The sequence below is a fragment of the Lagenorhynchus albirostris genome, chromosome 5, assembly GCF_949774975.1.
Source record: "Lagenorhynchus albirostris chromosome 5, mLagAlb1.1, whole genome shotgun sequence".
Taxonomy (NCBI): domain Eukaryota; kingdom Metazoa; phylum Chordata; class Mammalia; order Artiodactyla; family Delphinidae; genus Lagenorhynchus; species Lagenorhynchus albirostris.
In genome coordinates this window covers 143,788,639-143,801,402 of record NC_083099.1, presented here as the reverse complement: position 1 = coordinate 143,801,402, position 12,764 = coordinate 143,788,639, and positions in this window count along the sequence as shown.

The following is a 12,764-nucleotide window of genomic DNA, read 5'->3' as shown; positions in this document are numbered from 1 at the left end:
GGGGCGCCCCAGGAGTCTTCCTAGGTGGGGGACAGAGGCTGGGGGACAGAAGCTTCCGGGGGGAAGTAGGGAAGGCTTCCTGGAGGGTCGCAGCAGGGGTCCCTAAGTCCACGAGACGGGAAGAGCATCCCAGGCAGCTCGTGGGCAGGGGCAGTGGACTGGGGCGTCCAGAGATGCTGAGCTCTCGGGGGTCTGGTTAGGGGGCAGGGATGCAAGACACAGTGGGAAGGACCATCCCTGTGGTCAGCCTGCAGAGTTGGGAGGACTTTTGGAGGAAGCTGTCTGGCCAGGTTGTGTTAGGGAGAGAAGCTGGGCGCCTGGGGACGGGGCTGGAGGGTGGGTGGGGGCTCCAGGAAGCCTGGGGTCAGGGCCAGCACAGGGCTGGGACCGGCCGCACGGGGCAGGGGGAAGGACTCGTGACTGATGAGACGGGGCTGTCACCGAGACTTCTTGCATGCGTCGGCCCTCATGTGTTACACTGAGGTGGGAGTCCAGGGTGGGGTGCTGTGAGTCCCCTCCTGACCTGGGAGCCCGGCCTTTGTGTCCCCACCTCCAGGCCCGGGCCCCTGACGGTTCAGTTCTGGGCCTCGGGCTGCTCCAAGCCTGGGGCAGCGGTGTTGGAGGTGGAGACGTGAGCTCCGTCAGCCTGGGGCCGGCACAGGGGGCGGTGGTGAGGGCTGAGGGCACTGTCATCTCCAGGGCCAGGACCTGAGCGTGGAGCTTTTGGGCTAGCTCTCCTGTAGAACGTCAGGAGCAGGGCCCTGGCACTGCCCACCTCCAGGGCGCTGAGCCCACAGGCTGCAGTGCCGTGGGTGCAGCTGTGGAGATGTGGGGCTTGGGGGCCTTTACTGCCTGTCCTGCGTGACCCCAAATTTCACACGCAGAAGCACCCGGATGCCAGGGAGCTGTGTTTGCGGCCTTGGGGTGACTGGCCCACAGCCCCGATTCTTTCAGCATCATGCTCCCCCAGCGTCACTCCGCACCCAGTGCTTTTTCTCCCTGGGGGGCTGAGCGGTCCCTAGGGAACGCTTTAGTCACAGGCCAACTGTTCAAGGGAAATTAAAAACTGCCAAGAAGAGCAAAGTCTTCACTTCACTGTTCAAAGCCCTGATACCCTTGCAGGTGCCTCTGTCGTGAGGCTGGCCTGACTGCTTCGGGCGTCACCCAGGCTCTGGCTTGGAGATTAGCAAACAGGCTCCTGTAGAGTTTCGGACTTTCCACTACGCAGGGGGTTTCCATAGCAGCCCCTTACCTGGAGCGGCCCAGGGTGTGTGGAGGCGAGAGGGGCCCCTCGATGGCCGGCACTGCCTTCAGCCAGGTCACTGCCTTCGGGGCTGAGCCTCAGCCCCTCCTCCAGACAGCGAGCAGCCCCGCAACTTGCCCACCCCTCAGTAGTGAGTCTCTGAGCCTCTGCCGTCACCTGCAAGGGAGCAAGCACAGGAGCTTCTCCTGCAGTGCAGTGAGGCTGCGTATGAGACACACCAGCCCCGCTGCACACTAGGCACTGTTCTGAGCTTTGCAATTGCCCTTACTTAATCCCAGAACCACCCTGTTCGTTCAACCTTATTATCATCCCCATTCTACAGATAGGGAGATTGAGGCACAGAGAGGTTAAGGAACTTGACAAAAGTCACACAGCTAGTAAATGGCCTTGGATGGATGGTGTCCAGGTGCATGCTCTCAGCACATAGGACACTCCTTTGCTGCCCAGGTCATGTCAGGCACTCCCAGCTTGCAAGGAGGAGGAAATGCTCCCTGAGAGATATGCCCAGATGTCGGGGAGGAGGAGGCCCCAGTGGCAGGGTGGGAACAGGAGGGGGTCCTGTCCCTCGGCTGCTGGCCTTGGCCCCTCAAGGAAGCCTGGACACTACAGTCTTCTCCTTTTGCCCCAGATGGGGCCTTCAGTCTCTGTGGCTCCCCAAAAAGGGCTGGGCTCCCAGGGGTCAGAAATCCTGAGTTAGAATGCCCTCGGGGTCCTCAGAATGCCAGCCCAGGCCTCAGCTGGAGGAGCAGAGCAGGAGAGGCCCTTGGCCTGCCCCCTGAGGACTTCCTGGGTGGTGGGCACCAGGGGAGGCTCGGTCTCCTGGTGACTCTCTGCCAGGACTTTAGCACCCTCTTGTCCTCCAGCTAGCTGTGTGACCCTCTCTGCACCTGTTTCCCCAAGAAAAGATGCTCAACGTCATTACTCGCTACGAAAATGCAAATTAAAACCAAATGAGATACCACCTCACACCCCCTAGGATGGCTATTATCAAAAAACAGACAATAACAAGTGTTAGAGAAGATGCAGAGAGATCGGAACCCTCACACGTTGATGGTGGGAATGTAAAATGGTGCAGCCATTCTGGAAGAATGTTTGGTGTCTCCTCAATGAGTTAAACATAACATTACCGTATGACCCAGCAATTCCACTCCTAGGTGTACACCCAAAAGAATCGAAAACAGATACTCCAACAAAAGCTTGCACACAAATGTTTATAGCAGCATTACTCACAACAGCCAAAGGATGGAAACAACCCAGCTGTCCATCTACAGAAGAATGGATAAAGTGTGGTCCATCCTACAATAAAGTATCACTCAGTTACAACATGCATAAACCTCAGAAATGCTAGACTGAGTGCAATAAGTCAGACATAAGACCCCACCTATTGGGCCTCCCTGGTGGCGCAGTGCTTGGGAGTCTGCCTGCCGATGCAGGGGACGCGGGTTCGTGCCCCGGTCCGGGAAGATCCCGCGTGCCGCGGAACGGCTGGGCCCGTGAGCCATGGCCGCTGAGCCTGTGCATCCGGAGCCTGTGCTCCGCAACGGGAGAGGCCACAACAGTGAGAGGCCCGTGTACCACAAAAAAAAAAAAAAAAGACGCCACCTATTGTGTGACTTCATGTATGTGAAATACCCAGAATAGGCAAATCGAAAAAAGCAGACTTCCAGGAGGTGGGGGCGGGGGAAGGGGTCACTGCTTAATAAGTATGGCGTTCCCCTTTGGGATGATGAAAAAGTTCTGGGAACAGACAGTGGTGATTATTAATACAACATTTTGATGTACTAATTGCTCCTGAATTTTAAACTTCCAAATGGTTAAAATGGTAACTTTTATGTTATGTATATTTTACCACAATAAAAATTAATTAATTTTTTTAGCGGTACACGGGCCTCTCACTGTTGTGGCCTCTCCCGCCGCAGAGCACAGGCTCCGGACGCGCAGGCTCAGCGGCCATGGCTCACGGGCCCAGCCGCTCCGCGGCACGCGGGATCTTCCCGGACCGGGGCACGAACCCGCGTCCCCTGCATCGGCAGGCGGACTCTCAACCACTGCGCCACCAGGGAAGCCCAAAATTAATTAATTTTTAAAAAATCAATTGGGCATATTTGTGTGGATGTATTTCTGGGTTCTCCATTCTGTTCCATTAATCTCTGTGTATGTCCGTCCATCCATACCACAAATATTTGACTACTGTAATTATATGATAAATCTTGAAGCCCAGTAGACCAATTCCTCCCATTTTATTTTTTTTCAAAATTGTTTTAGCTACTGTTGTTTCTTTGATTTTCCATATAAATTTTATAATAATCTTGTCTCTATCTACAAAATTATTGTTAGGATGTTGATAGAAGTTACAATTTGGGGAAAATTGGCATCTTTATTACGTTAAGTCTTCTAATCCGTGTGTATGTTTCTCCATTTATTTAGAACTTAATTGATTTCTTTTATCAATGTTTTGTAGTTTTCAGCACACAAGTTCTATACCTGTTTTGTTATACTTACACTTAAGATTTAAATTTTTGAGCAAGCGTAAGTAGCTTTGTGCTTTTAATTTTAATTTTTGTGTGTCTATTCATTGTTAGCATTTAGGAATACAAATGATTTTTCACATGTTCATCTTACATCCTACAACCTTGCTGAATTCATTTTATTTGTTCTAGGAGTGTTTTTATTTTGTTTTGAGATTTTCTACAAAGACAATTTTATCATCTGTAAATAGGAACCGTTTGATTTCTTCCCTCCCCATCTGTATGCCTTTTATTCCCCTTTCTTGCCTTATTGCACAGGTTAGAGCTCCCAGCACTATGTTGAATAAAAGCGATGAGAGTGGACGTCCTTGCCTTGTTCCTGATCCTGGAGGAAAAGCTGTAGGTTTTTTGTGGATGGCCTTTATCAAGTTTACGAAGTCCCTTCTATTCCTATGTTTATGAGAGTTTTTATGATGAATGGGTATTAAATTTTGTTATATGCTTTTTTTGGCATTGATTGATATGATCATATCATTTTTCTTCATTAGGCTGTTAATATGGCAAATTACATGGATTGATTTTTTTGAATATTGAACCAAACTTGCATCCCTGGAATAAACTCCACTTGGTCACAGTATATCTTGTTGAATCTGATTTTCTAATATTTTGTTAAGGATTTTTGCATTTACAGTCACAAGGTATTTTGGCTTATAGTTTTCTTTTTGTGACTGTCTGTTTGGTTTTGGCATTAGAGTGATATTAGCTTCATACAATGAATCAGGCCATATTCATCCTCTTTTATTTTCTGGAAGAGATTGTGTAGAATTAGTGTTAATTCTTTTTTAAATGTTTGGTAGAAACCCCAGTGAAACCATCTGGGTCTGGAGATTTTTTTTTTTTGAGGGGAGTTAAATTAGGAATTTAATTTCCTTAATAGTTCCGGGCTATTTTCTAATTATTTTATATCAGGTTAGTTGTGGCAGTTTGTGGTTTTTAAAGAATTGGTTCATTTCATGCAAGTTGTCAAATTTATGAGTGTAGAGTTGTTCATAATCTCCTCTCATTTTCCTTTTGATGTTCTTAGGGTCCACAGTGACACCGCCTGTATCAGTTTTAAAATTGGAAATTTGTGTTTTCTCTGCCTCTTTTTTTTTTTTTTGCAGTACACAGGCCTCTCACTGTTGTGGCCTCTCCCATTGCAGAGCACAGGCTCCGGATGCGCAGGCTCGGTGGCCGTGGCTCACGGACCCAGCTGCTCCGCGGCATGTGGAATCTTCCCAGACCGGGGCATGAACCCGTGTCCCCTGCATCGGCAGGCGGACTCTCAACCACTGCGCCATCAGGGAAGCCCATGCCTCTTTTTTTCTTTTTTTTTTGGTTTTGGTTTTGTTTTGTTTTTGGTCAGTCTTTCTGGATGTTTGTTGATTTTTAAAAAATGTTTCTCAAAGAACCAGCTCTTTGTTTCACTGATTTTCCCTGTTGTTTTTCTATTTTTAATGTTATTGATTTCTGCTCTTTACTATTCCTTTCCTTCTGCTTGCTTTGGGTTTATTTTGCTCTTATTCTTGTAGGTTCTTAAAGTGAGTGCATAATTATAACCCTCTCTTCTAAAGTCTGCATTTAGTGCTATAAACTTCTCTCTCTCAGTACCGATTGAGCCACATCCCACAACCTATGATATGTAGTGGTTTCATTTTTCATTCAGTGTATTTTTTGAGACTTTCTCTTTCATCCATGGATTATTTAGAAGCGTGATGTTTAGTTTCCAAGTGTCTGGAGACTTTTCTATTCTCTTTCTGCTACTAATTTCTAGTTTGATTCCAAGAGAACACAAACTGTGATCAGAGAGCACACACTGTGTGGTTCCAATTCTTCTAAGTGTGTTGAGGTTTGTTTTAAGTCCTAAGAGATGGTCTATCTTGGTTTATGTCTGTGGACACTTGAAGAGAATGTGTATTCTGTAATTTGGGGGGCATGTTCTATAAATGTTGACTAGATCCTGCTGGCCAATGGTGATGTTGAGCTTCTCTGTTTTTTTGTCTCATGGTTCCATCAATTGCTCAGAGAAGGATTTGGAGTCTCCGATTACACTGGATTTGTCTATTTCTTCTTTAGGTTATATTAGTTTTGCTTCATGTATATTCTGCTCTGTTGTTTGTTGCACACACATTTAGGCTTGCATGTCTTTTTGGTAGATTGACTGTTTCATCACATGATGATAAAGGGTCAATTTTCATTGTTCTGGTCATTTTCTTTGCTTTAAAGTCTACTTTATCTGGTATTAATGGAGTCATGCCTGCGTTCTTTTGATCAGTGCTTGCATGATATACCTGTTTTTGTCCATCCTGTTATTTCTGATCTACTTTTTTTTTTGCAGTACGTAGGCCTCTCACTGTTGTGGCCTCTCCCTCTCCCGTTATGGAGCACAGGCTCCGGACGTGCAGGCTCAGCGACCACGGGTCACGGGCCCAGCCGCTCCATGGCATGTGGGCTCTTCCCGGACTGGGGCACGAACCCGTGTCCCCTGCATTGGCAGGCGGACTCTCAACCACTGTGCCACCAGGGAAGCCCTCTGATCTACTTTTATGGTTATGTATGAAGTGAATTTCTTGTGCACAGCATATAGTTGGGTCATTTTTTTAAAACTACTCTGCCAAATTCTTTTAGTTTGTGTGTTTATAACATTTATGTTTAATGTAATTATCGATATGTTGGGCTTAAATCTGCCATTTTACTTTTGTTTTCTGTTTGTTTTCTCTGATTATTTTTTCCTGCTCTGTGGGTTACCTGAACATCTTACAGAATTCTATTTTTATTTATCTGTAGTGTCTTTGAGTGTATCTCTTTGCAGAACTTATTTATTTATTTTGAAGTGTGGTTAATTTACAATGTTGTGTTAGCCTCTGCTGTACAACAAAGTGGTTCAGCTTTATATATATATATATATATGTATATATATATATATATACATATATATATGTGTATATATATATTATTTTTCATAGTCTTTTCCATGATAGTTTATTACAAGATTTTGAGTATAGTTCCCTGTGCTATACAGTAGGACCTTGTTGTTTATCTATTTTATATTCTTTGCATAAATTTTTAGTAGTTGCTCTAGGTATTACACTATCCATTCATAACTTATCACTGTCTACTGGTCAAGATTTTACCAGTTTCAGTAAAGTGTAGAAAGCTTACCTTTCTTTACATCCTTTTAGCTTCCTCATTTATAATATAATTTTCTTAAATATTTATTCTAAATACTTTTAGAACTATATCAGTGTTATAATTTTTGCTTCCACTGTCAAATATAAATGTATAAAACTCAAGAGAAGAAAGAAAATGTCTTTACTCATATTTTTAGTCTTCTCATTGTCCTTTCTTCCTTTCTGATGTTCCAGAATTCCTGCTTTATCATTTTCTTTCTGTTTAGAGAACACTCTTTAGCCACTCTTTTAGGGTTGGTCTGCTGGTGCCAAATTTTTTCAGTTTCCTTTATCTGAGAATGACCTGATTTCTCTTCATCCCTGAAGAAGGTTTTCACTGGATGTAGAATCCTGGTTGGGAGGGCTCTTCTTTCAGCTCTTGAGAAATATTGTGCCCCTTGTTTCTGGCCTCCATAATTTCTTTCTTTTTTTAAAAAAATAAATTTATTTATTTACTTATTATTATTATTGTTGGCTGTGTTGGGTCTTTGTGGCTGCACATGGGCTTTCTCTAGTTGTGGCGAGTGGGGGCTACTCTTCGTTGTGGTGTGTGGGCTTCTAATTGCAGTGGCTTCTCTTTTTGCGGAGCATGGGCTCTGGGCACGGGGGCTTCAGTAGTTGTGGCGCATGGGCTCAGTTGTGGCTCGCGGGCTTTAGAGCGCAGGCTCAGTAGTTGTGGCGCATGGGCTTAGTTGCTCTGTGACACGTGGGATCTTCCTGGACCAGGGCTTGAACCTGTGTCCCCTGCATTGGCAGGCGGATTCTTAACCACTGCGCCACCAGGGAAGTCCCTGGCCTCCGTAATTTCTGAAATTGGTACCATTCAGATTTTTTAAAAATAAATCTTTATTACTTTTTATCAAATTGTTTTTTTTTCTATTATAGGCAAGATGTCAGATCTCTCCCATTGCTTTCAAGAGTTTTCCATATTTTCAGTTTTTAGAATCTTTGCTATGATACGTCTGGGTGTGTATTTCTTTGGTTCTATCCTATATGTTCAGCTTCCTGAATGTATAGGGGGTTATGACTTTTGCCATACTTTGGGAACTTTGCAATCATTATTTCTTCAAGTAGTGTGTAGCCCCACCTTCTTTCTCCTCTTCTTCTGGGACTCTAAGGACAGAAATCTTTGTGTAGCCCTACAGGTCCCTTGGGCTCTGTTCACTTTTTTCAGTCTGTTTTCTCAGTGTTGTTTGAATTGGGTAATTTCTATTGTCCTACCTTCCAGTCCACTTATCCTTTCATCTGATCGCTCCATGGTGGTTTAAAAATTTTAGTTATTTAGTTATGTTCACGTATATGTATATATATTCATATATATATATTTTTCTTTTGCTGAGACTTTCTTTTTTTTTTTTGGCCCTGTGGCATGTGGGGTCTTAGTTCCCCGACCAGGGATCAAACCCGTGCCCCCTGCAGTGGAAGCACAGACTCTTAACTGCTGGACCATCAGGGAAGTCCCCCAGAGACTTTCTTAACTGAGAGTTGCTAACTTTCCGTTTGTTTCTAATGTGTTTTAATTGCTCACTGAAACACTTCAAATAAGGCTTCATTAGTCAGAGTTCTCTAAAGACACAGAACCAATAGGAGATTATACAAATAATATGTATTTGTTATAAGGAATTGGCTCACATGGTTATGGAGGCTGAGAAGTTTTCCAAGATTTGCAGTCAGCGAGCTGGAGACCCCAGAGGAGACAAGGTTTCAGCTCAAATCCAAAGGCCAGAAAAGACGTCCCAGCTCAAGGCAGTCAGGCAGGGGCACTTCCCCTCGCCTGTGGGAGGGTCAGCCTTTTTATTCTATTCGGGCCTTCGACAGATCGGATGGATCTTTTGGGCTGTGCCTGTTGGTGTTTCTGCGTTGCTGGCATCTCCAATAGCAGGTCTGGGGTATGAAAGGCAAAAATTACAAACAGAACAAAACAGGGGACTCATCACCAAGTTTTTCTGAGGGCCCTGGCTGGTCTGCCTCCTCTCTCTGCCTTTCAGAGTTTTCTTATTAGTTTTGTATATAATGTCCAGGGGTTTGAGTTAGACTTAGCAGGAGGAATAGAGAAAGCCACATCTATCATTTTCCCAGACTAACGCTGCTGCTTTCGGGCATGAGTTAAACGTACGCGTGTCCAGCCTGGGCACAGCTGCTCAGGTGGTTTTGCCATGACAGAAGGATCTAGGGTTCCTTCACTTCCTCCTTTGAGTAAAAGGTGTCAGCGAGAGGGCAGCGGGCATGCTCCCTTCTCTGGATCCCAGCTGTGCCAGGTGTGCCGGGTGTGGACAAGGGCCGAGGAGCCCCACCCAGCTCAGCCCATAGCCCGTGGCAGCGAGAGTAGGAAGGAGGCTGGTAAGTGATGTGTGGATGTGTGACTCCATGACCCACAGGAAGCATTTACTTGGCACCTACTGCATGCCCGCCAGTGTTCCAGGAGAACAAAACAGACCAAGCTCCCTGCCCAAGAAGCTCCTACTCTAGTGGGAGGGGACTGACAGTGCACAGAACAGGTAAGAGGCCCATACGTACTAGAGGCATAAGTGCAGGTGAGGAAACAGGGCAGTGGGGAGGAGGGGACGTGGGTGTGAGGTGTGGCGTCAGCAGCGGGAGGGGAGGCAGCCTGAGAGGAGGACTCTGAACCAAGCCCTTGAAGATGTGCTCTCTGGGGAGCAGGTGTTCCAGGTGTGGGGGTGGGGGTGGGGCGGCAGCAGGTGCAAAGGCCCTGTGGAGACATCTGCCTGGCAAGGAGGCCAGTGTGTCCTGAGCAGCAGTGTGGGCAGGGGGGAGCAGCGGGGAGCAGGCAGGTGATAAGAGCTGCATCCTGGCAGTCTGACCCTTCTCAGAGTGAAACCAGACAGGCAGACTCAACAGGAATCCACCCCAGTGACCAGAGAGCTGATGGTGGCCTGGACCAGGTGGGAGGGTGGGGCACAGTCCCACCCTGGGTGTGTCTGAGGAGGGATTTGCTCAATGTAGAAAACATTATGGGGACCATAATCTTATGGCTTAATGTAGAAAAATCTTATGGTGACCAAGGAGGGAGAGGGGGAAGGGATAAACTGGGAGGTTGAGATTGACATATACACGCTACTATATATAAAACAGATAACTAATAAGGACCTGCTGTAGAGCACAGGGAACCCTGCTCAATACTCCGTAATGGCCTATATGGGAAAAGAATCTAAGAAAGGGTGGATAGATGTATCTGTGTAACTGATTCAGTTTGCTGTACGGCAGAAACTAACACCACACTGTAGGTAACTAGACTCCAACAAAAAATTTAAAAAATAAAATAAAATATTAAGAGAGAGAGGAAAAGAAAAGGGTGGCTGTGGGTGTGAGAAGCAGGGAGGAGCCCTGGTAACGGGAGGGATGGGGTCGTCATCAGCTGAGATGGGAAAGCCTTGGGAGGGTCAGGCTGGCAGGCGGACCACGTGACGTGGGACTGAGGGCTGGCCTGTGGACTGAGCCAGTCACAGGTCACCAATGAGCTTGCCGACCCCAGAGCCATTTGAGGAGTGGGGTGCAGCCCAGGAGAGGGGAGCAGGTGGGGGGCAGGGCTGCGAGGCGCACACCCCCTGCGAAGGGCAGCGGCACAGGGGGAAGCCCAGCGCGTGTGCACCTGGGGAGGGACCCAGCCCAGGCGGGGATCACATGGTGCAGGTGGGAGGGAGGCCTGCGGCCACCTATGGTCTTGCGTGGCCCCCGGAACGTGTGGCCGGGAGCGCGGCCAGTTCACGGCCCGCCCCTCTGTCTGGCTCGGGCTTCCTGCTCAAAATGTGGCTCCCGGGGCATCCACAGTGCCTGGGAGCTGGGAATGCAGAGTCCCAGGTCTGCAGAGTCGGATGCTCTGGGGAGGGTCCAGCAACCTGTGTTTCCACAAGGCCTGTGGGGTGGGGTGGGGCATGGCTGGGAGTCTCTTGTTCTGCTCTTTGACCACTGGTTCTATAAAATCGACCTTTATTTTCGGTAGAAGTTCTAGAGCACTACAGCCATGACAAGATGAATCTGCAAGCTCCTCCCCTTGCTGAGTCCCCGTTTTGCCTTTACTGAGCTTTGGTTTCCCTGCCGTGCAGTGCACAGATCTGAGTGCCCGTCTGCGCCTGGCACATGGGCCCACCTGTGTAACTCACACCCCTACCCCATACAGTGCATTTCCATCTCTCCAGAAAGTTCCTGGGCGCCACCTCCTGGAAGGGACCTCTGATCTACTTCGGGTCACCGTGGATTCCTTTTGCCTGTTCTGGAAATTTCTATAAAGGGAACAGTCTGGTATGAAACTTTAGCCATTTGACTTCTTTCACTCTGAGTACGTCTGGGTTCTTCCATGTGGCTGTGAGCACTGGTTCTTCATTCCTTCCGCTGTCCGGACCTCCCAAGCTTGTTCATCCGCTCACCTGTTGAGGACATCTGGGCTGTTGTGGACAAAACTAATGTGAACCTTCTTGTCCAAGTCCTTGTTGGACCAAGGTTTTTATTTCTCTTGGGTAGGTAGATAGCTAGGGGTGGAATTCCTGGGCCATAGGGTAGATATGAATTTAGGGAGCGCAGAGTTTTCCAAAACAACTGTGCCGTTTTGCGTTCCCACCAGCACCACATGAGGGTTCCAGTTGCTCCACATCTTCGCAGCTCCTGGTGACATCTGATTATGGCGATTCTGCTGGGTATATGGTGGTGTCTCACTGTGGCTTTGATTTGCATTGCCCTGATGACTAATGTTCTTGTGCTATCGGCCACTGGTGTATCCTCCTGTGCAAAATGTCTGTTCAAGTCTTTTGCCTGTTTTAAAAAAGGCTTGTTTGTATCATTGATTTGTCAGAGTTCTTTACATATTCTAGACACAGATTTTTGTCAGATATCGTGAAAATGTTTTGAGTATTTTCTCTGAGTCTGGGAGTTGCCGTTTCATCTTCTTAGGTTTTGGTATCTCCTGGCCACAGCCTGCAGCCCTGCCCAGCCCCTGCCAGGCCCGTCCTCTGCAGGATCAGGACATGTTAAGTGGACAAGAGGATGAGCCCTCGCCCAGCTGGGGAGGCAGCCTGGGAAGTGCCGATGGCCCGGCGCTGGGAAGAGCATGACCTTGGAGTGACAGGACGGGGACCCAGCCAACACTGTACAGGAGCAGAAAGCGTGGAGGGAGTTTCCAGGTCAGAGAGCCTCTGGCTGGCATAGCCACAGCAGTGTCTTCAGCCTCCGCCTGTGGCCCTGAATCCCCCGTGCAGATGCTGGTCACCCACTGGGAGGCTGGCAGGCTGGGACCTGGGCCACGGTGGGCCGTGGAAATGCACACTGACACCAGCGTTCTCTGGGGACATCCCTTCCAGCAGGTCCCCCCCAGCTCCCGTCCCGCTGAGTGTGCAGGGAATGAAGCAGAAAGGTGACCTGCTCCGGGGTCAAAGGGGAGTCCCCTGCAGATTACGTGTGAGGGTGAAGGAAGGGAAACCCCCAAAATGCCCCTCAGTGGAGACAGGTTAGCATCGAGACCACGCCTCCAGACAGTGGCCGAGCCAGGGGGAAGGCGGGGCGGCTGCGGGGCCCTGCACGGTGTTTACTGTGTGCTGCAAATTGCAGTGCGGTGTGTACAGGGTGGCTCGATTATTGTGATGAAAACAAGAGAAGGAAAAATAAAACCTCTCAGTCTGGAAGGAGACAAAACGGGTGTGAGCCCTGGGGCAGGTGGGAGATGGTGAGATGGGGCTTCACTAGTTCATCTGTACACTTAAATATGGTTTGAATTTAATAACATGCACAGATTAGTTTTTACATGAAAAGTAGGAAATAAAGTATAATGGAAACAATTCATAGCGCCCAGTAAAATATAAAGCTAGGAAGAGA